General features: G+C 38.5%; 1 protein-coding gene across 1 annotated transcript in view; it reads left to right on the top strand.

Moving 5' to 3' along the window:
- Positions 1-18,353, top strand: part of LOC307187808 (uncharacterized protein) — a gene marked incomplete at its 5' end in the record, with an annotated part of 610,289 nt that overhangs the window by 454,930 nt on the left and 137,006 nt on the right. The window contains one exon of the mRNA XM_079924344.1: positions 12,970-13,084. The remainder of the gene's footprint in view (positions 1-12,969; positions 13,085-18,353) is intronic.

Here is an 18,353-nt window from a genome sequence, read left to right on the forward strand (position 1 = left end):
GAAGCCCCGCATGTGTCTCTTTGAATTATGGTTTTCTCTGTGTATATGCCCAGTAGTGGGATTGCTGGGTCATATGGTAGTTCTATTTTTAGTTTTTTAAGGAACCTCCATACTGTTCTCCACAGTGGCTGTATCAATTTACATTCCCAACAACAGTGCAAGAGGGTCCCCTTTTCTCCACACCTTCTCCAGCTTTCATCGTTTGTAGATTTTTTGATGATGGCCTTTCTGACCAGTGTGATACCTCATTGTAGTTTCGATTTGCATTTCTCTAATAATTAGTGATGTCTAGCATCTTTTCATTTGTTTGTTGGTCATATGTATATCTTCTTTGGATAACATGATTATCCTTGATTCCTCTCTTCCTTTTACCCCTTACGCCATCAAATCAACGATCAAGCCCCACTGAATCTGTCTTTAAAACACGCAGCAAATCCATCCACTCCATACCCATTTCCCCAGGCATCAACAGCCCAAGTCAAAGATACCATCATCTTCCTCACCTGGACTAAGGCAATAGTCCTCCAGCTGCTCTCCTTACTTGCATTTCATCTCCACAGTGCCAACAGTCTTCTAAGTGGAGATCAGAGTGTAGTAGTCCTGCTGAATGAAGCCCTCTGTGGTTTCCCACAGCCTTTAGAATAATATCCAAATGCCTCACACTGCCTACGACACCCTATGTGATGTGGCCCCTGTCTCCATCATCAGACTCATCTCTTACCCATCTTCCACTTGGTTCTACACTCTAGCCAGGCTTGCTAGATGTTCTCTTCCTTGAACATCCCCTGGTTATTCCCACCTTATAGCCCTAGCACTGTGTTGCTTCTCTTTGGGATGCTGTTCCACGCAAGTCTCCCATAACTAAATACTTGTCAATCACATCTCCACTTACATGTCATCTCCTCAAAGATGCCTTCCGCAACTATCCAGTCCAAACAAGACCCTAGTCACACTCTGTCACATCCCTCTGTTTTATTTTCATTGTAGCATTTGATATCTTGATGTTTTCTTTCTGTTTGGATTATCATTGTAATCCCAGCACCTACTTCAATGTCTGACAATAGCAGATGTTCAGTGAATGTCTGTAATGAGAGAATGAATGAGTGAATGAATGAATGGCAGTATAAGTAGAAAAGGTGATACAGGAAAGTCCTCTTAGTAACTGAAGGGGTTTGCAGACTGACAAGAATGTGTGAGAAAGAGACTTGGAGTACTAAATTGTATTTTGATTTAAGGGCCAAAAAAATTACTTAGTTTTTCTTCCTAAGCCTAAACCTACTGACAGTTTCCAAGTGGTAAGAAATTTCATCACCACCAGTTCTAGATAGTAGAACTTTAGTAGCCTAAACCTTGTTAATAAAAATAATTTTAAAAAACATTCAACATTTCCTTGGAAATGTAACGGAAAGCTTATTAGCACGTCCATACAGAACTTTTAACCAGTGCTTATTTTATGTTTTGGGCTTTCATCTCTTACTTCTTTTAAGCCTTTCAGAAGCATTCCTTTCTAAATATTTATGGCTTTTAATTGTGTCAATTTCCATCTTTTAATCCAAACTTTTAATCATCGGTCAGTGGGAAAACAGAAAGAGATCAAGGAAGTTAGAATCCCAAACCTGGATTCACCTCCTTGATTTGATCTATTATCTGTATTTTAAGCCTCCAAATATGCTGCAGAATAAAATAATATCTACCAGATGGTTTCCAAAGTACAAACTAACACGTGATTAAGAAATGAGATGAAGAAATGAGAATAAAAATAATGTGGAATACAGTGAGCCCACCTGCCTACAAATAGCACCTCACACTCAGAATTTCACAATAACCAGCCCTATCATAGACTACAGCCAGCCAACAGCCTTGGAAGCACTTTCTCTTAGAAGCCTAAACTTCCGCTTGACTGGTGCTTGAATAATACTTCCTTAGTCTTAAGTTTTGTGAGTTTTCTTTCTGCTTTTTTGTAAAAACATTGACTTTATTTTTAAGAGCAGTTTTAGGTGAACAGCAAAATTGAGAGGAGGGTACAGAGATTTCCCACATATTCCCCACCCCCATACATGCATAGCCCCATCAGACATCCCCCATCAGAGTGATACATTTGTTATAATTGATGAACCTAGATTGATACATCATAATCAAAATCCATAGTTTACATTATGGTTCACTCTTGTCGTTGTACCTTCTTTGGGTTTAAACAAGTGTATAATGCCAGGTATCCACCATGACAGTATCATGCAGAGTAGTTTCACTGCGCTAAAAATCCTCTGTGCTCTGCCTGTTCATCCCTATCACTAACCCCACTTCTGGTAACCACTGACCTTTTTTTTTTTTTTTAATAAATTTATTTTATTTATTTATTTTTGGCTGCATGGGGGCTTCATTGCTGTGCGCGGGCTTTCTCTAGTTTCATTGAGCGGGGGCTGCTCTTCGTTGCAGTGCGCGGCTTCTCATTGCGGTGGCTTCTCTTGTTGTGGAGCACGGGCTCTAGGCGCATGGGCCTCAGTACTTGTGGCATGTGGGCTTCAGTAGTGGTGGCTCACATGCTGTAGAGTGCAGGCTCAGTAGTTGTGGCGCATGGGCTTAGTTGCTCCGCGGCATGTGGGATCTTCCCGGACCAGGGCTCGAACCCGTGTCCCCTGCATTGGCAGGCGGATTCTTATCCACTGCACCACCAGAGAAGCCCAACCAACGACCTTTTTATTGTCTCCATAGTTTTGCCTTTTCCAGAATGTCATATAGTTGGAATCTTACAGCATGTAGCCTTTTCAGATTGGCTTCTTTGTCTTAGTAATGTGCATTAAATGTTCCTTTATGTCTTTTCATTGCTTGATAGCTAATTTTTTTTTAGTGCTGAATAGCTTTCTATTGTCTGGATGTACCGTAGTTTATTGATCCATTCACCTAACTGAAGGACATTCTGGTTGCTCCCCAGTTTGGACAACTATGAATAAAGGTGCTGTAAACATCTTTGTGCAGGTTTTTGCATGCACACAGCTCCTTTCCGTAAATACCAAGAAGTGTGATTGCTGGACCATAAGGTAAGAGTTTGTTTGGAAATTGCCAGGTTGTCTTCCAAAGTGGCTGTACCATTTTGCATTTCCATCAGCAGTTAATGAGAGTTACTGTTGCTCCACATCTTCACCAGTATTAGATGTTGTCAGTGTTCTGGATTTTGGCCATTCTAATAGGTGTTAGTGATATCTGACTGTTGTTTTAATTTGCATTCCCCTGATGACATATGATGTGGAGCATCTTTTCATATGCTTATTTTCCATCTGTATTTCTTCTCTGGTGAGTGTCTGTTAAGGTCTTTGGCCCATTTTTTTTTAAGTCAGGATATTTATTCTTATTATAGAGTTTTAATACTTCTTTGTGTATTTCATCTGATGTCTTTTTTTTTTTTTTTTTTTCCATCTGATGTCTTTTGCAAATATTTTCTCACAGTCTGTGGCTTGTCTTCTCAGTCTCCTGACAGTGTCTTTTGCAGAGCAGAAGTTTTTAGTTTTTATGAAGCCCAGCTTATCAATTGTTTCTTTCATGGATCGTACCTCTGGTGTTGTATCTAAAAAGTCATCAGTAGACCCAAGGTCATTGAGATTTTCTCCTATGTTACCTTCTAAGAGTTTTATAATTTTGCATATTACATTTAGGTCTGTGATCCATTTTGAGCTAATATTTGTGAAGGGTATAAGGTCTGTGTCTAGATTTGTATCTTTGCATGTGGACGTCCAGTTCTTCAATCAGCTTTTGTTGACGGAACTATCTTAGCACCATTGTTTTACCTTTGCTCCTTTATCAGAGATCAGTTGACTATGTATATGGGACTATTTCTGGGCTCTCCGTCTGTTCCATGTATCTATTTGTCTATTCTTTTGCTAACACCACACTGTCTTGATTATTGCAGCTTTATAGTAAGTCTTGAAATCAGGTAATGTCAGCCCTCTGACTTAGTTCTTCCCTTAGATATTGTGTTAGCTATTCTAGGTCTTCTGGCTCTCACATAAACTTTAGAATCAGTTTGTCAATACCCACAGAATAATTTGCTGGAATTTTGATTGGGATTGCATTGAATCTATAGATCAAGTTGGGAAGAACTGATATTTTAATGTATTAATCTTCCTATCCATGAACATGTATTATCTCTCCATTAGTTCTTTGATTTTGTTCATCAATTATAGTTTTCCTCGTATAGATCTTGTATATATTTTGTTAAATTTATACCTAAGTATTTCATTTTCGTACTGCTAATGTAAATAGTATTGTGTTTTTAATTTCAAATTCCACTTGTTCATTGTTGGTATATAGTAAGGAAATTGACTTTTATATAATTACCTCATAGCCTACAGCTTGCTATAATCACTTATTAGTTCTAGATTTTTTTGTCAGTTCCTTCAGATTTTTCTGTACAGATGATCATGTCATCTGACAACAAAGACAGTTTTATTTCTTCTGTTCAAGTATGTATACCTTTTATTTCCTTTACTTGTCTTATTGCATTAGCTAGAACTTCCAGTACAGTGTTGAAAAGGAGAGGTGAAAGGGCACATCCTTGTCTTGCACGTGATCTTGGTGAGAAACCTTCAAGTTTCTCACCGTTAAATGTGATGTGAGCTGTAGATTTTTTTGTGGATATTGTTTATCAAGTTGAAGAAGTTCCCCTCTATTCCTAGTTTCCCAAGAGTTTTTATCATGAATGGGGAGCTGGATTTTATCAAATTTTTTTCTGTATCTGTTGACCTGATGTGATTTTCTTTTTAGGCTGTTGGTATGAATTATATTAACTGATTTTAACATGTTGAACCACTTGGTCATTGTGTACAACTTTTACTCCGAATGTGGCTGAATACAAACTCACTAGCTATGTAAAACTCATCTCTAACAAATTAGATTACTCTGTGGTTACTTGGGAAAACTTGGACTTGAATCAAGGCCCTTTCCCTTTTATTCTTCTTCCAGGTCCTTGTTGTAGTTTCTTTTGCACATGTGTTTCTTTGAGGGGTGGGGTTGTCCCCATTTCAAACTCTAGAAAAAAGTATTATGTCCTGTTGGGAGTGACCCCATCTCTAGTAGCAAAGATTTAGGAAAATACTAGGCTCAAAGTTAAATTTGTTTAAATAACAAATGAATAATTTATCTGCTATCAATAGAAAAAATACCACATCAAAGGGTGAAATTAGTGACCATTTAGAATAAAGGATGTCCATATGGAAATATTAGATAAAAGTTAGCGATTGGAGAAGGAAGCCCCATGATTTTTGCAGGTGTACACATGGCGATTGTTGTCCCTTCTGAGCAGAACAGAAAAACAAGTATATGCATCCCCAAATTTTAGTTGTAATACTTACTATTAATGACACCCAGAATCTATTTACAAATTCTTATGCTCATTCCCAAAATCTGGAACCAAATTAATGCACAGCTTATTTAACTTGTTACAAGCAAACTGATAACTGTAATGCTAGAACATATATAAATTCAAAAAATCAGATATAAGTAAGGTATTATGAAAGTTTTCTTGGAAGGGGGGCTATTTGAACTGGGAATTTAAAAATGAATTCCAATTCATTTTATAATTAATTACTGTTACTGTAAAATGACATAAAAATAGTATAGAGTGTTTGGAAAGTACATTGGAAAACAGGTAATTTCACCATCCTAACAAACCTATTATCTGTGCTATATGTCTTTCAAGCATGTTTTCACATGTATATATTTTTTATAGATTTTATATTGATGCTACCAAAGCATCCCTACTCAGAGGAAGTCTGAAATTATCCCAGGCTCCAAGACTTTCATTTAACTTGATTTTACTCATTTTCTGTGTTTTTTGTCCAGTGTGTGTGTGCGTGTGTGTGTGTTGGTTTTGAGATTTTTCTTCATTTTTTTATTGAAGTGTAGTTGATTTACAATGTTGTGTTAATTTCTGCTGTACAGTAAAGTGATTCAGCTATACATATATATATATATATATATATATATATATATATACACATTCTTTTTTTATATTCTTTTCCATTATGGTTTATCATAGGATATTGAATATAGTTCCCTGTGCTATACAGAAGGACCTTGTTGTTTATCTATTCTATATATAGTGGTCTGCATCTGCTAACCCAACCTCCCACTCCATTCCTCCCCTAACCCCCTCCCCCTTGGCAACCACAAGTCTGTTCTCTACGTCCATGAGTCTGTTTCTGTTTCATTGATGGGTTTATTTGTGTCATATTTTAGATTCCACACATAAGTCATATCATATGGTATTTGTCTTTCTCTTTCTGACTTACTTCACTTAGTATGATAATCCCTATTTGCATGGTTTTGAGATATTTTTTAAATGACATGTTTTGCTACTTTAGTTATTATTTTATCAAATAATATAATGTTTGATGTACAGGCAGATTCAGTGAATTTGTTCTTGTTGTGCTATAGCAGTAATAATAAACTCTACATGATTACAAGTATGTTTTTGCACCAAACTTCATATCACATAATTTAACATAAACTTATCAAATCTAAAGAAAATAGGATTCATTTCTGTGATTGCCATGTATTATAGCAGAATCCTAGTCCTTTACGCTTACCTACAGAGGAACAATGTACAAATCCGCTCTGTTTGAGAGGCCTGATTCTTATCAGAACAGTGAGTGATAAAGGTGGTAAGAAAGTGTAAGAAGTCTGGCTTGGTTTCCAGACTTCACTAAGTTTCCTTAGTGAATGGAAAGAAGTAGCCACAGTTCTTGACCAAAGTGAGCTGTACTTCTGCTCTTGCTTTGCCCAATGAATTGTGCCATCCATACAACTGCATTACTGAAACTCATGCACGAAAACCAACCATGTTACTCCATGCCCAAACTTCTAGCACCTATTTCCCTTCTCCATCTGAGGTTATGATTAAAATGTGATTTTTTTTAATGGGTTTTCTTGGTAGTGCAACTCTGGAGATACAGCAGGATAGACCATTTTGATAAAAATAATACTTGTTTTATCTCAACGTTTCCTATTTAGTAATTGGCTTTTTATGGTAAAATCACTTTTTGTTTGTTTATTTTTGTGGTTTTATATTGGCTACTTATTAATTTACTCACTCTTTGTTTTTTGCTGGTAGAGGGTATATTATGGAAATACCAGCTAAAACATCTGGATGGAAGTTAAACATTCAATTGTCTGAATGTTTCGCCTACATCATGCCCAACATCTGGACCCTGGGAATTATTCTCAATTTCTATTCTGATGACTATAAATGATACTAAACTCAATCGCTCTCAGACACCTCTTGCATTAAAACACTGGGGTCATTCAACTTGCAAGGCATCCATGAAGTGAATCCCAGTTGGGGAGTTCAACAAAAAGAAACCTGTTATACACAGTGGCATAGTCACCAAGCAAGAATTCCAGGGACGGGACTTGGAATTCCTGGGAATTCTTGGCTCTCACCCCATTCACTCCCTCCCTCCCTCCCTCACTTGCTCACTTACCCAATAAGTATATGCAGTGCTGTTGAAACCAGACTTTGGTCTTGGAAATGATGCATTGGAGTGACATTATTTAAATTTCCTCCTAGAGAAAATTCCTCTGCTGACCATTTACCCTCCTTATTACCATTCTTGAACTTTTGGTTTGGTTAATTTTTGACTGAATATATTATATGGGGCTTCCTGACTGGCAGGTTCCTGCCCTTTATGCACTAAGAGTACGTTATTCTAAAAGTTACCCTAGAGAGAGGCGAAGGATGCACCATTCACTTGGAGGATGTATTGAGGACATCACAGGAGGCATGCTGTGGGATTAACTTTCTGTTTGTACTCTGTTATTATTATTCTTGGGCATTCTCTGTCTCTGTCTCTCTTCCCTCCTCTCCCTCCCACTCCTTCCCCTTCTCTCCCTCTTTCTCTTTCTCACATTTCAGACACAAAATGCTCTGCAGGTGTGATTCATCATTGACAACACACTCTGTTACAGACAATCTCGTTTATGGGCTAGAGCAAATACACAGTTACAGAAAATTTATTTCATGCAACCAGGAAGTTTTGGTATCTGATCATACCTCCTGCTTGGAGGAGCTAAGGAGAACAGGAAAGGATTTAGCAGGTTTACATACAGTTAAAGCAGAGGAAAGGGTAACTGAAGCGTTGCAGAAAAGGGAGAGTTTGTGTCTCTCACTGTCTGTACTGCCTTTGATGATTTTTCGTTGTAGAAGTTCCTTTTGTGGACAGACAAGGGCAGAAGCAGAAAATAACAGCATAAATTAGAATCTTTCCCTTGTCAGAAAACAGCAGGTACATCTTAAGAGAAGTATAACTGTGTGTGTTTTCTGGATGAGTGGCAGCCTATAGGAACTAGAATCCAGGAAGCAGCTGGGACTTGGTAGGACAAGATCAGACCTCAAAATGAGGAAGGGAGGAGAAAATTGGGGAAAGTTTTGCAGAGTGTCGGGGCCCAAGCCACGGTTTCAAGACAGGAAAGATCCTACTCAGGACAGAAGAGGAAATCACAGTACATTCTCAGGGATCCACCTGTGGCTGACACATCTCAAGACTTACAGCTGCCAGGGCTGCACATACAGCGTGGCCATCAGGCAGCAGCGGCTTTGAACCTGGGCAGGGCTGGTCCTGTAGGCAGATGAAATCCAATCCTGTAGTAAAATAGAGGTTGAGAGCAGGCAGGGATAGCATTTGTCATATTATTTTCAACTTATCTCTTTTGCGGTAGGCTTATGTGCCCCCATTCTTTCACTAAGGATAAATTCTTTTTTGTTATTTTGATTGTTTTCTTCACAGATATTCCCATTGGATGTAGTATTCTTTCTATGTTGCTTTTGTTGAAAAAAAGAAATCTGTTTTGTGGAAAAAGGATAAAGGCGTTAACTAATTACTCTTCTCAAATGTTAATTGTAGTACTAATACTTGTTTACTTGGAATCTTTGCATAATAATTATAGGCTTTGATGTAGGCTACAGTACTGATGTACTATAATGTAAATATAAATTCCATTTGTATTAGAGAATTCCCTGCTCAGCTACTTTGAAGTTAATGAATCTATACAATACATTACAGACTGAGTATTCCTTCCTCCTTTTCATATGATGTGAGTGGATTATGTTATATAAACAATTGACCCTTTTTCTCAAAGTCAGTAGACTTAAATTACCCCAAGAGGATGACTTTAGTGTCTTTTACTTGACATTGATCAGTTTTCAACTTTCCAAATGTACTGAATAAGTAGAGAATATCAGATATTCGAAAATTTTCATTCCTTTTAATTAGCTTTTAATTAACTTTCTGTGTCCTTTAATGAGAATTCAAGTTCTTTGTAATCATACAGAGTTCATGACTCCTACATTTTCTTAATGCTGCTGAAGCCAGAATTTTAAATAATAATTGGTTACTTAAAATGCAGTAGCATGGTCGACAAGCTATAAGCTGATGGCTTTGAATTAGCATGGTCTTTGATAAGATTTTTATTCCACTGCTTTGGGAACAAAAAAATTTAAGAAAGATTTGTTTAAAATTGGATGAAACCCAGAAGTAGTGAAAACTGAAATTCCTAAATCACATGACACAAATTTCAGTAAACCAGATAAATAAAAATTGAATTGGCCCAAGAATTATTCCTTTCCCTCACCTCTATCTCTACTCCCCTCCCACCACCCCCAAGATAGCCCAGCAAAATGTGGGAAAAAAATACTCAATGATCAAGTGAGTCCAAATATTTTTTATTGAAAAAATCTAAATTCTTTAAAGGGTAAAAATTCTACTTTTGCCTAAAATACTGTTATTTTCTGTAAAGATATTCTTGAGATCTTCTATAAAATGTCACTGAACTGATGTCACCATTCACTATTTTGTGATGATTGATCTAAGATTGTGATGAATCTTGCCTTTGAACCTTGTAGTAAAAATAGTTTAAAGGGTAAACAAAAAAAATCATAAGACAGCAGGTGACATGTTTTACTACCTGAGAGAACAAAATATACTTAAGAAACCTACTTGTCCTACATATGAATGAATGTAGAGCTGATGATTATTGGTGCATTCTCTTTATTTAGTAGATGTGATAACGGGGAAACCAAATAACTTGTTCAAAATTGCAAAGCAAGAGTTTGCTTTCATTATGTTAAGTCCAGTAATATATATATATATATATATATATAGAATTCCATTGTGTATTAGCTGGAAATATGAAGTATATTCCAAAGCATTAAAATGTCATCTGTTAACATTTTATTTGGAAGTATTTCCATTCTGAATTTATTTTCATATATTTAGTTTGGACTTCATCTCAGTTAGTCAGTTTATACTGAGATTTGCCCATAGTCATAAATCTTTTTGCTCCAAAGTTAAAGCTTAACAATATTGTTTACTGTTTCCCGTAAACTACACACGAGTGAAATATTGAGAGAGAATTTTACATTTGATACATTTAAGTGATAAAACTTCAACCAGTTACCTAAAGATAATATTTTAAAATGTAATATTTCTCACTAGCATCAGTAGAGAGATTTTCCTTGCATTTATCCTAAGTTTTTCTTCATTTAATCCAATCATGCCTGGTTGCAAGACATTTTCATCACTGGGTTATTCTAGAGGCAGAAATATAGGTGAATAGTGTGAGGCCCACTAATACTGTCTCTCAGGATTCACTCCCAAGCTCAAAGCCAGTCCATGGTGGAGAGAGTCCAAACCCTGAAGGGAGACCCTCATGTGCCTGATGGGTCAGCCCCCATCAAACCAAATATCTGAATACCCATATCTCGCAGACAACTTAACATCTCATAGAAACTTAGAAACCAAGAATCTTTGCTCACTTTTACTGTTATTAAAAGACTGATTACCTATTCAGAAACACTTGAATTCCGATGCCTCCGAAACAGGGCTTCAGACATTTTTATCTCTTTACCCTCTTAAAAACTATTGAAGCCTCCCAAAGGGCTTTTTATTATGTAGGTTATATTTATCAACATTTACCATATTAGATATTAAAATTGAAAGATGTATATAACATTCTTGTTTAATTAATTTTAAGGAGCAATAAAGTCATTACATGTTAAAAATAAATAGCATCTTTTTAAAAGAAAATAACTACATTTTTCAAAACAAATTAGGGAGGAGATGGTACAGTTTAATATTTTAGCAAATCTCAATACTGTCTGGCCCCATAGAAAACAACTGGAGTCTCATATCTGCTCTTGCAGTCAATTTATTGTGATCTGTTATTTTGGTTGAAGTTTAAGAAGAAAATCAGGCCGCATAGAAATATGTAGTTGGAAAAGGACGGATCTTATTGACCTCCTAAAATGGTGTCAGAGACACATGGAGATCCAAGGACCACACTTTGAGAACCTCTGCTCCAGAAAATACAAGGCCTTATTTCATCCAATTGTTGGAGAACCTGACAACAGAGGAGCCCCAGTTTCATTATTCAGAAATCACAATGAGAATCCTTTCTCCAAGAAATCATAAAAACCCATCAGCCAGACACTGCTTTGTCAGAGGGGTTCCTATAATTCAAAGCCTGTGTGTCCCAGCAGGGTCATTTGAGCCCACAGCCTGCTCCTGTGTTCTGATGTACTGCCCTTTGGACATTATAAAACCCAACATTCTGTCATCTAGAAGCCTTGAAACTTGGAGGACAATAGTTCAAACCTCTAACGTAAAGCCTTGGTATTTCTACCAATTCCTGGTGTAGAAGATCTGAGAAGACCTTGTCCCAGTTCTAAGACACCATAGTACTTTGCAGCCAAACACATTATGGTTCTTTCATCCCCTTGCCAATGATACTTTAATTTTTTGTGTCCTGGACGTGCTTGGTTGAATTCTGATTCTATATATATACTTTTGCAGCTCTTATCTTTTTCCTCAGGGATATATTTTGCATCTCTGGAGTCTCTGAATGAATAATTTTAAACTAAATTACTTCATCATAATGGAACTTCTTATCTCCCTTAAGATGTTATAGTTCAGGGCTTCCCTTGTGGCGCAGTGGTTGAGAATCTGCCTGCTGATGCAGGGGACGCGGGTTCGTGCCCCAGTCCGGGAGGATCCCACATGCCGCGGAGTGGCTGGGCCCGTGAGCCATGGCTGCTGAGCCTGTGCGTCCGGAGCCTGTGCTCCGCAATGTGAGAGGCCACAACAGTGAGAGGCCCATGTACCGCAAAAAAAAAAAAAAAAGATGTTATAGTTCAATTCCTTTATCTTTCAGATGACAGTAAGAAGGACCAAATGACTTTCCCATGGGTACACAGACAGTAGAGCAGAATTTATATCCACCCCTTTATGAACCCTTAGCAATAGTGTAGCTAGACTTTCTAATGGACTGGAATAAATATGGCCCCAGAATGGGAGCCCTCTCCCACACTCATGATCTCACAGAGTTGAAACATTCTCCAGTTGACCTACCACCAACCCTAAATGTCAACATTGTGTTAGTGTTAAGGGAGGTGGGGAACTTCCTGATAAAACCTTGAATTGTTCAGGATCTCCAAGAATGAAGAGCAACCCTAAATCAAACCAATTAAGGTCACAGTAGATCTACTTCTCTCCAAGAGAGAACCAATTCTCAACAGTTCTGTTCACATATTATGCTGTTACTGACATATTTAGAAATATTGAATAGATATCTGGTGTTAGGGATCAAATATGCCTTAATAGATCTTGGTCCTTTAAGGAAGAGAGTTGTTGGCTTCTCCATAAAATTGGTTTGAACAATCCTGAGTTGCCACCTTTTCAGGGAGGAAGAAACGGCTTCCCCTGGAGCTATCCATGGTGCTCATCTCAGGGCATCATTTTTCAGACTGCTTTGTGAGCTTAGGTCTGTCCTACTTCCAAGTATTTCTAGAATATCAAGCTTCTGTGTGAGTCTTGTTGTGATTATTTCTTGACATGGTGCTTATGTTTTTCATACCCAGAAGCCTTACAGTGCAAGTTAATATTGCCAGCTCGACTCCCTACCTGCTTTTCTCTTTCTTTGCAGCCTTATCTTCTCATGAATCTGCACACCCGCCTCTGCTCCTGGCTTGGCCTTCACTAGTCCAGGCACATTGCCCTGCCTGAGACAGCAGCAGCCTTACTCACCTTAAGAGTAAACAGTAAGTGAGCCTTATTCACCTTAAGAGTAAACAGTAAGCATGATTTAATGATGACAGGAGAAACCACCTTGCCCCATAGTATTTTTCCCTTGTAGACTTGCAATTTGACAACTCTCACATTTGGTGATGTAGCATCAAAGAACAATAGTGACTGGATTTAGGAAGTACACTGGGTTAAATACTTTAGATACCTTGTCTAATTAACATTCACAACATCCCCATAGGATAGATATCATTATCCTCCAATTTATAGTCGAGAGAACCAAGACTCCAAGAAGTTAATAACATGTCCAACTTAGCATAATGAGTATGTGGCAGAGGCGGTTTCATCTTTAGATCTATCTGACTCTATACCTAGTGCCTTGCAGAATGCAGTCTAAAAGAATTTCAGGCATCTGTAAATTCATTGCTATCTACATGTAAGCAACATTCAGAATTTGATCTTTAATATCTCTTTGATATAGGCACTCTATCATTTCTATGTCCCATGTTCATTCACCCTTGACTGAGGGTAGAGAAGGTGTATGTTCTTCACAAACCAGCTGATTGAGTGCAAGTATAAAGCTATGTCATCATAAACATCTAACCCCTTTCTCTATACCAGGTAACAGGCAATTAAATCACAGTGATTTGCTCTAGGCCAGAAGCTCATTGCCCAGCACAGGCATCTATACTGAGCTTAAGGGATATCATTAACAACACAAAGCCCCAAAGCCAGCGTGAAGCAAAGTTTTACAAGTGATGGATTTAAGCTTTGTCCTTTGGGAGCTATCAGTGATTATCTCCATCAGCTTTTGTTGGCACTTTTAGAGCTCATTTTCTAGTTTCTCTTAATCTTCAACCTCTTCTAATTTTAAAGTCCCAGGGCTCAGAGAACTGACTCTGGACTAAGCACTTACTTGACTAGCCAGCTAGCCTTTTACCAATAATGTGATGCCATTGATGAGGAGTTTTCCTGATCCTTCTTTTAAAATATTCAACAAATGGCCTGTGGTAGATATATAGATTCCTCTTTTACCTCATTTTATAGGGCTTTTCTTTTCTTTTTGTACTGTTTTTCTTATTTTTAAAGTATTATATATCCACTTTTTAAAAAAAAATGTGAAAGAGAACATCCATCCTGCGCTATCCCAAGTTGATGACTTCATTTTAACTGCGAGGTACAGCAGTCAAAGGTTGTCCTTACTATCTCCCCAATACCCAAAGGTTCTTTTTACTTTTAAAGTACCTGGGCATGTCCTAAGGTCACTGGATGGTGGTGGGACAGGGACTTTCAGAATCTGCCAGGCACAGCTTCCACTCCTGTGGTCCAGTACCCACCCAAAGACCTGGTAGCCTGATCTCTAGACCTGCTCCAAAGTGTTCCTGGGACCCTAAAACAGTGCCCCTTTGTAAGTATTGGTCATGCCTTTAGCATACTGGTTCAGCATTGTCCCCTAGCAGTGGCCATTGTCACACCACTTGCCCAGCTGGGACTCCCTCTCCCTTTACCCTTCTTCCTCAGCCTCCCTTTTCTTCATACTTTCATCCCTTTATTCTCTTCCCATCAAAGCCCTATTCCCTTATCATTAGTGATTCTTGGGTTATCTGGAAATATTTGAAAATCTACTAAATCCAGAGTTGACACCATTAATAAAAGAAAAAAAATATTTTCTCCTCAAGGGCAATAAATTCTTTCCTTTAGAACATACCCTTTAATCCCTGTGAAGTAAGAGAGTTGCCTGTGTTCTTTCCTGGAGAGCACTGTATTCCCCACTCTGAATGGGTCTAATGATCAATTCAAGGTTACGACGAGCTACTTTCATATCAACAAAGGATTAAATGTTTATATCCCATTATATAAATATGAAAAATGTGATCAAATATCACCTAAACTGTCAGTTTTCAGAAACACCATGTTATATGGTATTGTAGACTGAATGTTTACACTCCCCAAAATTCATGTGTTGAAGCTCTAGCCATCCCCCACCCCCAGTGTGAAGGTGTTAGGAGGTGGGGCCTTTGGGAGGTAATTAGGTTTAGATGAGGTCATGAGGGTGGGGCTCTCCTAATGAGATTAGTGTCTTTTTAAAAAGAGGAAGAAATCCGGGCTCTCTCTTTCCCTCTTTCCCATGTGAGGACACAGTAAGAAAACTGCAGGTCAGAAGGAGAGCTCTCACCAGAAACCAACCATGCTCTACCCTGATTTCAAACTTCATGTCTCCAGAGCTATGAGTAAAAAATTCTGTTGTTTAAGCTACCCAAGCAACCAAGACATATTGTCTTCCACATGCATTTCTTAATTTATTTATTTATTTTTGCTGTGTTGGGTCTTCGTTTCTGTGCGAGGGCTTTCTCTAGTTGTGGCAAGCGGGGGCCACTCTTCATCGCGGTGTGCGGGCCTCTCACTATCGCGGCCTCTCTTGTTGCGGAGCACAGGCTCAGCAGTTGTGGCGCATGGGCCCAGTTGCTCCGCGGCATGTGGGATCTTCCCAGACCAGGGCTCGAACCTGTGTCCCCTGCATTAGCAGGCAGATTCTCAACACTGCACCACTAGGGAAGCCCCCAACATGCATTTCTTTTATTTATTTATTCATTCATTCATTCATTTTACTTTTAAATTAACATTTATAGTACAGTGTATTTTTAATTTTCATTTTTTTTTACTTCATAACTCCTGATAATGCCATACTGTACTATTTATTATATGTCCCTGTCTTCTGCATCGGTTTCCTGGGGCTGCTGAAACAAATTACCACAAACTTGATAATTTAAAACACCAGAAATGTATTACCTCACAGTTCTGGAGGCCAGAAGTCTAAAATCAAGGTTTTTGACGGGACTGAACTTTCTCCAGAGGTTCTAGGCAGAAACCGTTCCTTGCCTCTTCTAGCTTGTGGTGGATGCAGGTGTTCTTTGGACTGTAGCTACGTCATTTCAGTCTTCATGATGCCTTCTCCGCTGTATGTGTGTGTGTGTATCTCAAAATTCCCTTTGCCCTTCTCGAATAAGCATACTTGTGAAATTTTTAGAGGTCCTGTCACATAACCCAAGTTAGACACCTAGTCTCAAGATCCTTAATTTAATCATATTGTTTGCTGTATAAGGTAATAATCACTGTTTTGTCATATAAGGTAATATTCACAGGTTCTGAGGATTAGAAAGAAAATACATATTTGGGGGGAGTGGTGGCTTTTTTCAGCTCACCATAGTCCATCCTCTGATCCCCAGAGATTCCCATCCATCCTACATGCAAATACATCCTACCCCAGCATCCTCCCAAGTCTCAACCCAGCACAGCATCGATGTAAGCCTAAAATCTCATCTAAAATCTCATCTAAATCCCCAGAGATTCCCATCCATCCTACATGCAAATACATCCTACCCCAGCATCCTCCCAAGTCTCAACCCAGCACAGCATCGATGTAAGCCTAAAATCTCATCTAAATCACATTGGCTGAAAAGTCCTAAATCTCATTGTGCAAATCACCTAAGTCAAGTAGATGTGAGGCTGGGTATGTTCCATCATAGAGCAAATTTGCTCTTCACCTATGGACTTGCTAAACTAGAAGAAAGGTTATCTGTTTCCAAATTACAGTGTTGGGACAGGCATAGGATAACCCTTACAGACATTCCCATTCCAAATGGGAAAAAGAAATGAAAGAATGTGGTCTCCATCATTCATGGTCATAAGTTTGTTTGCCACACTGGCCACCAACAGTTCTGCATTGCTTCCCAGTGACATAGCCCTTCTCATAACACAGAATCTTCATCTTGACGTTTCCCAGTCTTAGGGTTGATATTAAAATTTTGAGGCAAATCACAGGACCCCAAAAGCCACATACGCTTTTTTTTTTTGGCTCTATTTAGTTTTGGTTTTTGCTCACTTGTGTTGTAAATGGATGAAAGTTAAACAGCTCTTCTTGAAAGTTAGCCAGAAGCTTTTGATAAGTTAGTGCCTGAGTGAGAGTCCTTCATGATGTGTGAATCAGCCACACTAGCTTCTCCTGCCTTTGAAAATCCTATAATCTATTCCTGAGACTTAGCTATTTCTAGTGCCTTTAATTGCATTGTCTGGTATGCAGCAGACACAGTCTTCTGCATACACAATATTTTTCATGTCAAAGCTGTATCTAAGCATATTTTAAGACAAGTAAAATAACAACTAAAATGACAATTAGAAGTACAAACTTAAGTTAAAATTCAACATATACGGTGATGCCATTACAAATAGCTCGACTGAGGTGGCACGCAGATAAACAGAAACCCCTCTCTTTATACGTACTGCATTTGCACACACAGGCAACATAAGTCACAACTTAGTCATCTGCTTAGTAACTGTTGAATTGTTTCGAGGATGGTGTCTTAATATATACTAGGGATTCCGCTGATCAGCACATAATCTGACACCCTCACCACTACCCTTTCTCTGCTGTAAAATGGCAGGTGCAAATAGTGAACACAAGGATGATGCCATAGAGGTAGGGAAGAGATCTGGAAAGTGGAAGGAGTGTGTGGGCCGCTGCAGCACCGGCTCAGTGATTGTATTCATTAGTATAAGAGGAGGGTGACAGCCTGCAATTGTGTACAGGGACACACCTCACCAGGGGCAGACATGGAACCTTCTGCTGAGAGTAACAATCGTCTGATCCATATATCTTTCCCTCTCCCCGTATCTGAGGCTTTTCTTTAAATCCTTTTTTAAGTTTTTTTTTTCTTGAAGTATAGTTGATTTTCAGAGTCGTGTTAACTTCTGGACAGCAAAGTGATTCATTTATATGTATATTTACATTCTTTTTCATATTCTCTTCCATTCTGGTTTATCACAGGATATTGAATATAGTTCCCTGTGCTATACACTAGGACCTTGTTGTTTATGCATCCTATATATAATAATTTGCACCAACTAACCCCAAACTTTCAATTCTTCCCTCCCCTGTACCCTCCGCCTTGGCAACCACAAGTCTGGGTTTATTTTTCAACATGTTGCCTTACCGAATACTATGATTCATTTTCATCAATCACCGTATCCCCCCATCTTCTCTAATGTATTCTCAATGGTCTCTCCTTCCGACCTGCTTACTGTATACTGAGATTCAGATCAGATTCAAGCAAATCCAAAAGAATCACGTACAGAGGTAAAGTGGGCAAAATCCCCTTGAGAAAAAGCATTAAAACAGTGAAAAGAGCTAAGGGCATTCCACTGACCTGCAGAGCTGTGGGCTGTGGCCAAGCGCACACCACACCAGCCCCAGGTCTCCAATTAGACCCTATTTCTTCTTCATAGACA

The sequence above is a fragment of the Stenella coeruleoalba genome (genome assembly GCF_951394435.1).
Source record: "Stenella coeruleoalba genome assembly, chromosome: 6".
In the NCBI taxonomy this organism is placed as follows: Eukaryota; Metazoa; Chordata; class Mammalia; order Artiodactyla; family Delphinidae; genus Stenella; species Stenella coeruleoalba.